The following is a 10,349-nucleotide window of genomic DNA, read 5'->3' as shown; positions in this document are numbered from 1 at the left end:
ACATTTATAATAATATTAATAGACTATATATTATATTCAATAGGGTAGGCACCTAGATCCTGAGCACTTTCCCCTGAAAAGAAACCCTCTGCTTTTGACCCAGCTTCCAAAGAGGCTGTGCTTTCGGAGTGTGCCCTCCTAACCACCTTAATACAGAGACTTATTAGAAACTGCAAGTTAGATTTGAGAAATGAGTATATCTATATGCATGCATTAAACTCGGTGTTACATTCCTCGCCTCAATTTACATTTTATAGCTATCTTCTTTAAGGACAATTATGAAGCTAATGAGACATACACTGCACAATGACTACAGCAACAAAGAAGCAATAACTATTTATTAACCTGACAATAAATATTGTTTAGCCGAAAAGTGCCTATATTAAATAACATTAAAACGCCATTGGGGTGTGCAAAATGGAATAAAATACAAACCAAGAGTCCTAAAATATGAGAATAAGAACACAACTTTCTCATAAATGGCATTTCAGCTACAGCAACATTGTGTCAGCTCCGCTGAAGTCAATTGGCAACCAGTGTTTTCTGTTTTTGCCACCGCTGAGTTGGCCCATCCCACAAATAGAATGAATGGGCATTTATGCATTTATGCCCATGTCTGGACTTCCATTTGTGCCCATTTGTTTTCCTCTGAGCAGAGCATTTCCTGCAGGACAAATGAAAACGAAGCTGAAATGAACACCATTCAGTTTGATTTGCTATTTGCTCCATGCTCATCCTGGGGAAATATTGGAATGTATACCTACTTAAATCACAAGAAGGTAAATTCAGAAGTAGGGGATAAGGCTGTTTTTGCCTCATAGGAACCGCTCCTTGAAAAATCCAGCTCCTTTTCACTGAGCCAGATTTTCTATGGACAGTGGCTGGAATTCAATATCATGCCATGATGAATGTTGTGTCTGTATAAGCATTGCAGCTTGCCAAACAGAAAGATCACCTCTATCGTCACAACACACCCTGTTCTGGGGGTTCTCACAAGCCCCCACCTGAGCCAATTTGGGAAGAAGAGGAGGGAAATCCCCACTGCACAAGTGGAAGTCCTTGTGCAGTGTTTCAGCTGATGGGGCTTATTAGATGAATCCCACCCACCCAGTATGCACATTATCATACTGGGTCTCCACATCAGAATGCTGGCAGCAGGGCAGAGATGTATGATGGTGTAGTCCTATTTCTTCTTTGGCGATCACTTGTAGCTGAGTAAGATTGTCTTCCATAAACACGGTTTTGAAAGTGAGTCTGTAAGTGACTGTGGAGGCCAATTCTGGATACACACGTCCTTCCACAGTGGGGACATAGGTTTCCGGGCGGGAGTTGATCATGGTGAGGGCTTACCAGGCGTGCCTTCCTCTTATGGTCTTAGCACGTTTCTCCCTTTCGTCCTGAGTTTGAGCATCTTCAAAGCCCATGACACCTTTGATAAAGGCTGTTCTCCAATTGGAGCGCTCACAGGCCAGTTTTTCCCAGTTGTCGGTGTTTATGTTACTTTTTTTTTTTTACTCCTATATGTATCTAAACACAAGTGAGTCGCATTAATGGGACATATCCCATTAATGTGTGTTTATAGCAGAGGCCAGGAATCTGCAGCCCTTTAGATGTTGTAGAGCTACAGTTCTCAGGATCCTTGGACATTGGCCGTGCCAGCTGGGGTTGATAGGAACTGGAACTGAACAACAACTACAGGGCCACCGCTTTCCCCATTCCTTCCTTATAGGATTGCAGCCTTTCTCCACTGTAGCACCTATAACTTGCCAGAAAGAGTTTTTCAGCATGATTGGTGCTGATGGCTAATGGGTGGTACTGCAGCTATCAACATAGTAAGATCAAATTGCACTGGGAGGCATCTGACCCGGTAAAGCTGCTGATCTTGGCTTGTACCCTTAGTCTGAGCAACTTATTGCTGAGGCACAGGGTTTACTTGAGTCGGTTCTATCAGTCATATCCAAGTTCTAGAGATGCCTCTTTAGACTACTTTGGACAACCACCATTATTTTCCTCCTTCTTTAACTCTAGTCGCCCCACTTTTCCTCAAATGCAGCTACACTGTCATCAGAGTGTCTTGCGGTAGTAAATCTGTTAGGTCACTTTTATGCTGTCGGTGAGAAATAGCATTTCACTTGGATCCAGTGGGCTGCTCCTTAATTCTGCCTTGTGACCTTGGGTTCTCCTTTACCAAAAGTGTCCCAAATGGTTCCTTGTTCCAGCTTCACAGTGTTGATTAAGTTTGTTTAATCCTGTTGATTAAACAGATGCAATGTTAATGCTGATGGGCCTGCTCTCATTTATAGAGCTATAATGTTCGTGAAATAAATAGCTTTACATTGGGGGTCCCTTAAATGGGGAGATTTTCCATCAGCCAGTTCATTATGAACATAATATCCTTGGAAATGTTTTGCACTCGGTAAATGCAGGTGGTATTATTCATCTCATTTCCTCAGCTCAATCTTTAGCTGAGCTACGGAACATGAAATGGAAGAAATAGCTAATGCAGAGACCTGCTTCTCAGTTAAGTGTTCCCTACTTATTAATTCTTAAAACAAGTCAATTTGATTTCGAGTTCACTGGGAAGGTTATGGCTGGGTCAGGGGGAAGGATGGTGTCTGAGCCACCTCTTTGCTACAGCAACTTTCAGTGACAAAGTTTGCAGCTTGTGTAGCCATGGAAGCTTTTCTCACCTGCCAACAATGCCCTTCAGCTGCGTACACTCAGCAGTCTAACTGGAAGGTAGCCCTTACATGATAAGAAAAGGGACAAAAAACATCTTACACTTTCAGCACTGAAACCAACTGGAAGCTTTCCAAACTTACTAGATCCTCTACACCAGTGTTTCCCAAACTTGGGTCTCCAGCTGTTGTTTGACTACAACACCCATCATCCCTGGCTAGCAGGACTAGTGGTCAGGGACAGTGGGAATTGTAGTTCAAAAGCAGCTGGATACCCAAGTTTGGGAAACCCTGCTCTACACCAAGGGTGGGGGTGGGGAAATGCTCTCTCCAGATGTTGCTAGACTGCTTTAATCCTAAACCAGCCAGATGGGTGGGGTATAAATGTAATAATAATAATAATAATAATAATAATAATACAGAGTGCTGAAACTGTAGATTTTCCCTGTGGGTTATTATGCCAATCAGCTAATCATTACAGTGGTACCTTGGGTTACAGACGCTTCAGGTTACAGACTCCTCTAACCCAGAAATAGTACCTCGGGTTAAGAACTTTGCTTCAGGATGAGCACAGAAATCGTGCTTCGGCGGTGCGGCAGCAGCGGGAGGCCCCATTAGCTAAAGTGGTGCTTCAGGATAAGAACAGTTTCAGGTTAAGAACGGACCTCCGGAACGAATTAAATACTTAACCCAAGGTACCACTGTACCTGCAAAACACACCAGACCTGAAAGCATCATGGCGGATGTGCTGCACACTCCATAACCATTATCTGATGTTCATTACCTCTTCTCAATTTATGATTACTAGTACAGAATACACATTTTTAAATGGCAGCAGTAGCTGTGCTACTTTCTGGATCACATATATCATTTAGCTCTCTGAGTCAACATGTCTCTCAGTTCAGACATTTGGATGTCTAGAAGACACTTTAGGCAATTTACTTATGAGTGTGTATGTCCTTTTTTTCTTTTAAAAAAGAGATAATTTATAAAATGATCACTTCATGAATAACTGCAATGGTAAAATGTTGCTTTCCCCCTATAATCATAGGTTTGAGTGGCATATATGCATGCATACTGTAGGTTGGGTGTTCATTTATAATTGCTTTGTTGACTCACCCGCCACCACCTCTAGCTAGTCAATGTTCTACCAGAGCAATTATGACAATGTAATTCCACTTGGTTTCCTGCCAGTTTGGTAATTTAGCAATTCCAGTGGTCAATCAAAAGTTGCCTTTCTTCCCAATGCTTCAATTAGAAAAGTGCTTGCTTATTTGTGGGCATGATTTAGACTTTTAGAAGAAGGTGACAGAGTAATGGAATGCATCGCTGTTGTTACTATTCTGCAGAGCGGGCTGGATCTTCAGGCAGAGCACTTGGGGCATTTCTCAAGCTGTAGTATAGTTCAGGTGCTGAAAATGTAATATCAGGGATCGAGTGATTGCCCATCTCTCTGGAAGGGAAAAAAACCTGCTTACTGCCAGCTGTTGGAGTGACCTCCAGGCTCAAATGCAACTGGGAGAGGACATAACTTCTTCTTCCTCCCGGTGCGCTGGCTACTGGGCTCACCCATGGTTGTAGCCAATCGTGGGCAAGCCAGGGGGTGTGGTTTGTGGAGTGGACCAGAGGGAAGACTTCTTTCCTGTGATCCTCTCTCTGGCTATAAAAGCCAGCCATGTCCAGGCCCTGGCTTCGGTTGATACTGAATTCCCCACCCACTCTGCTCTTTATGTGAGCAGACCCTGCAGAGGACCTTGCTATGGAAATCTTTGGTCACTAAATTCGGGGCCAGGAAGGAATGCCAAAAGTGTGCCAAACGTCCAATCAGTAAGGAATTTGCCTTCAGACAAATTGGGCCTGTCTGGGAGTTTTGCCTACCAAAGAATTATGGAAGCTGTTGTTTGTTAAGTGTGCTGAGAGCTGTTAGGAGACCCCCTTTCCCCTCACAGAGCTGTAATTCCCAGTGGTTTAACAGTCAGCCCCTCCTCACAGGAATCTCTGAGAATTGTAGTGAATAGGGGCCACCTAACAACTCTCAGCATCCTTAACAAAGCATCAGCTCCCAGAATTGTGGGGGTGGGGAGCCATGACTATTTAAAGTGGTGTTTGCAGCTGGTTCTGGGAGATCACATTCTATAAGCTCTCAGCTAAGGTCTGGTAGTTGCTGTAACAACAGGAAGAGGAAGGGCTGTGGCTTAATCGTAGAGCATTTGCATTGCATGCTGAAGATCCCAGATTCTGTCCCCAGCATCTCCACATATGTGCTGAGAGAGAGTCCCATTTGAAACCCCGGAGAACTGCTGCCAGTCAGTCTAAAAACATACTGAGCTAGTATTTGCTCTTTTGGACTCGAATGGCGCTATGGGTTAAACCACAGAGCCTAGGGCTTGCCGATCAGAAGGTCAGCAGTTCGAATCCCTGCGATGGGGTAAGCTCCTGTTGCTCGGTCCCTGCTCCTGCCAACCTAGCAGTTCGAAAGCATGTCAAAGTGCAAGTAGGTAAATAGGTACCGTTCTGGCGGGAAGGTAAATAGTGTTTCCGTGCGCTGCTCTGGTTTTCCAGAAGCGGCTTAGTCATGCTGGCCACATGACCCGGAAGCTGTACACCGGCTCCCTCGGCCAATAAAGTAAGATGAGCGTGCAACCCCAGAGTTGTCCGCGACTGGACCTAATGTTCAGGGGTCCCTTTACCTTTATTTGCTCTTTACACAAAGCCTGGAAGAGAAGGAAGAATTCTGCATGCTCTGGTCTTGCAGCTTCTGTAGAAATGTGCAGCTTGGCCTCAAGAGACCAAGAAACTGGTACTGGAATGTAACATAACACGTGATATCTGCTTACAGGGCTAATGTTTCACACATCCTGGTAATGCTGCATGATTAGAACAGCAATATTCCTGCTGATCTTGTTTCCCACTTCCAGTATCAGTGCCATCCCTGTTGCAGCATGCATGCCGCTTATCTCACAAAACTACTCTGTGCGTCATACCTTTCAGCCCCCAATCAACTGCAGATCCTACATGCTGATGCAGTGTGATTGTTATGACAAGCTGACACACATCAAGACTCGTGCATTAGCTATTTTTTTCCACGCTAGTGAACCTCTATAAAGACCTCTGCATAAAAGAGGAAGAGGGTTCACTTTCAAAGAAAATGAGATTTTCTTTTTAAAAATAATGTTCAATACTTTCACAAAAGAACGAGCACGTTGGTATTGACAAATGATGCTTCTTTTATGCCCATGAATAAGCTGTTGTATGCCAAACGCCCAATCACATCTAGCTATTCTAGCACTCTGTTGAATGGATCTATTAATTATAGCTAGGGCCAGCACAAACATTAGGCAGTGCGAGGCATCCACTTTAGGCGGCACCCTCAGGAGAGTCCACATATTTCTTTCTTCTTTTGGAAAAAATACATACCACTCTTCAACAAGAAGTTTTTTAAAGCAGATTACACAGGGGGAAAATGGGCAACGATGCAAAACATCCTGAAGCATCTTTTTCTTTTGTTCTCAAGTTTTCACATCAGTTCCTCCTCTTCTGCCCTTGTCCTCGAGCAGGTTGATCCTTGTGTCTGTAGGTTTCACTGGGCAGATGCTATGATCCTGGCTATTTGAACTTTCACTTACTTCCAAATGTGGAAAGCCAGCCCTGCTGTGTTGAGGCCCTGGATGTTTGGATTTGGATTTGGATTTGATATCCCGCTTTATCACTACCCGAAGGAGTCTCAAAGCAGCTAACATTCTCCTTTCCCTTCCTCCCCCACAACAAACACTCTGTGAGGTGAGTGGGGCTGAGAGACTTCAGAGAAGTGTGACTGGCCCAAGGTCACCCAGCAGCTGCATGTGGAGGAGCGGAGACGCGAACCCGGTTCCCCAGATTAGGAGTCTACTGCTCCTAACCACTACACCACACTGGCTCTCATGTTTTCCTCCTGGTGTTTTGCAAGCTCAACTTTGGAAGCACATTCAAGCAACCCTGTTAACTTGGGTCACATCCAAGCCACACATTTAAAGCATTATTATGTTGCTTAAACAGGTCCCATTGGCATTGTACATTTAAAGTAGTATTGTGCTGCTTTAAACAGGCATGTACTCCCCCCAAAGAATCCTGGGAAATGTAGTTCATTAAGCATGCTGAGAATTGTTAGGAGTTCTCTATTCCCCTCACAATTTCCTGAGTGGTTTAATAGTCAATCCATTTTCACGGGGAACTCTGAGAATTGTAGCTCTGTGAGGGGGAATAAGGATCCTCTAAAAACTCGCAGCGTCCTTAACAAACTACAGTTCCCACCAGGATTTTTTGCAGGAAGCCATGACTGTTTAAAAGGATATGATACTGCTTTAAATGTGTAGTGCAGCTGGGGACACAGTCTTAGTTTGCCCCTTTCTCAGTTTACTTATGAGTTTATTCCTATGAGTGGTTTAAAAACAACAACCTCCCCACAATACATATTGCTGTTGTGCCAGGATGTGTTCATCAAGATCAGGCAGTTCAAGATGCCTTCAGACATAACTTTGAAAACAAGGCATCCCCTATAATTTCTAAACTTTGTGTGTGTGAATTTGTGAATGATGAATTGTTTAATAGAGTCAGCAAAACCAAGTGGCAAAATCTTCCCTGGACTGTCCTAGGGGTGAGGGAAGGATGTTGCACAGAACTCTCCACGAACCTACTAGAAAATCAGCAGCAGCATATTAGGGAGAAGGCTAGATTGAACCCTTCTTCCTGACATCCTCAGGAAACAATTCTGTCTTCCAGAGGCAAAACATTCCGTTCCATTTCCCCTCACCTTTCCTCCTATAGATTAATACTTATTTCCTACCGGGTGTAAATCAGACTGGTCCATCTGCTTTCTAACAACACCTCTTCTGCCTAGCCTGGTAAAGCAGTCCCGGAGGACAAGGTGAACAAGAACATGTTCTCTCTTGTCAACAACACAAGAGATATTCTGTAAAGGTCAGGGTGACTCTTTTCTGGGAAAGGGAGAGAATGTTACTTTAGCCAAGATCCAGATTACAGTGGTACCTCAGGTTACATACGCTTCAGGTTACATACGCTTCAGGTTACACACTCTGCTAACCCAGAAATAGTGCTTCAGGTTAAGAACTTTGCTTCAGGATGAAAACAGAAATCGTGCTCCGGGGGTGCGGCGGCAGTGGGAGGCCCCATTAGCTAAAGTGGTGCTTCAGGTTAAGACATAGCTGTCAATTTACAGATTTGAAAATAAGGGACCAGCAGCCAAAATAAGGGACCTGCAGCCTCACCTGTTTCAGGCACTCCAGTCTTCCTGTCCTCCTGCAGTCTGGTTAAACTCATGCTGGTAGCTTCGAGAACACTGTCCAACCAACTTTGTAACCAGAGGTTCAACTGAATAGAATCTGAATCACATGCACCACAAGGCCTATGCAGCCTCAACTTAAGATGGCTCCCCGGCCTGGCTTTGCACTGCAAAGTTGGAGCAGCACGTGCAACAAAATGGCGTCCAGCATTCAAAAGCCCCCTCAGCTTGTATTAACTAGCCACACACAAGGCATGAAAGCTCCACTCCCCAGTCATTCTTAGACTTCTTATTGGGTAAGCAACACAGCCAAGCAACACAGTTGGAGCCTCCCTCCTCCCTGGCCGCCAGGGAGGGAGGGAGAGGAGCTGCTTCCTTTGAAATTTAAGGGACATAATTTAAGGGACATCCATCAATAAGGGACAGCAGCGGGACATGGCGCTGGAATAAGGGACTGTCCCTTCAAATAAGGGACACTTGACAGCTATGGGTTAAGAACAGTTTCAGGTTAAGAACAGACCTCCGGAACGAATTAAGTACTTAACCCGAGGTACCACTGTATTGCCAGACAAACAAGACCTGCAACAAAATGTGTTCTGTGCAAGTTTCTAGCCAGCCATTCCATCATCTAGGACCCTCCAAACTATCCCTGTCTCTGGTTTCCCATTTTTCTTTTACAGCTGACGACACAGCATAGATATATTCTCAGTACGCGGGTGGCGGTGTGGGTTAAACCACAGAGCCTAGGACTTGCCGATCAGAAGGTCGGCTGTTCGAATCCCTGCGACGGGGTGAGCTCCCATTGTTCGACCCCGCTCCTGCCAACCTAGCAGTTCGAAAGCACATCAAAGTGCAAGTAGATAAATAGGTACCGTTCTGGCGGGAAGGTAAACGGCGTTTCCGTGCGCTGCTCTGGTTCACCAGAAGCGGCTTAGTCATGCTGGCCACATGACCCGGAAGCTGTACGCCGGCTCCCTTGGCCAACAAAGCGAGATGAGCGCCGCAACCCCAGAGTCGGCTGCGACTGGATCTAATGGTCAGGGGTCCCTTTACCTTTACCTTTTATTCCACAAACCATGGCAAATAAGCTGATGCCTCCCTTGTGCTTTTCAGTGGCCCTGTTTGGGCTACAACCCTATTGGCACTAACAGAGTTCACAATTAGAGGGAATGATGGACAACATTTTTCCTCCCACTCCCTACATTTTCTCCAGAAACCATGTTCATCAATGGCAGCCCCCGCCTCTCACCACCCATTGGACGTCATACTTATGGTGTCTGCTATGGAACCCCAGGAATTATACAACTGATGTGACTGAATTGGTCACGCTCCCCTAGATCCACTTTTGTTATGGCACACTCTGAGCAGGAGCCAAAGGAGATCAGAAAGTTTTGTTCCCGTGCTATCATTGTTTTTCGACACTGAGACCTTCCTGATTCTGGAATGTGTAACACAAGCAGAAAAATGCCAACTAAACTCAGTTATGGTTTGAGTCCTAGCTTTTCCATTGTTAGCTTGAATTAAAAGTTTGACCCACTGCTGTCACACACACACAAAAATCTATTATAATGAAAACCCATTTATCATTAAGTTGTACTTGCTGAGACAGGAAGCCTCAAGTGTATTTCTTTGGGGTAGTATTTAGAAGAGAAAATTGCAGTTGGGATGACTTCTGCAGCTGACACTCAAAATTAAGCTCACTCGCAGTGAAGACTGATATTTGACAAAGGTTAAACACATGCACACAAGACTGAAGAGGAACTCTGCCCTATGCTGGAGGTTCCAGTTGGGTAACAGGGGAATAAAACTGACCAACAGCATGCAAATATAGCATTAGAAAACACTCCACATGTTGTGATGTTCAGAGGTGGAATAATGTCAGCCACAAATATTTCCACTGGCTTTAATTACTCCTGCCTGGGCAAGTTGGTTAAGATCATGTGATTCCTCTACAATTAGATTAGGTGAACTAGTTAATCCTCAACAGAGAGGCACAATAAATGTCACCACAAAAAATATGAATTATTTTCATGTTTTACCCAAAATTTATTTAACTTTACCGTGCTGGGAGTCAACTTCATTAATTCTTTTTCTGCTCTTTCTGTTTGTTGTTAAGTTTTGCTCAAGTAATATATCATTAATTTTTTGTGGGTGTTCCCCCCCCCCCCATGATTGCCAAGTTACTTTCCTTTAAATTGCTTTCTTTTAGAGACTCGAGTGCTAAAATCCACGGGTTAGGGGGCGCAAATTACTTGCCTTGCCCCGGGTGCTGACAACCCACGCTATGCCACTGCTCAAGGCTGCCCACTTTCACTTTAAATTGAGGGTTCATCCAAATGTGATGGACATCCCTAGCATCAGCATAACTTGCATCAGTCACTTAGGGCTGAGCT

The sequence above is a fragment of the Podarcis tiliguerta genome, assembly GCF_965153285.1.
Source record: "Podarcis tiliguerta genome assembly, chromosome: 5".
Lineage (NCBI taxonomy): Eukaryota > Metazoa > Chordata > Lepidosauria > Squamata > Lacertidae > Podarcis > Podarcis tiliguerta.
Note: the sequence above shows the minus strand (reverse complement) of the source record.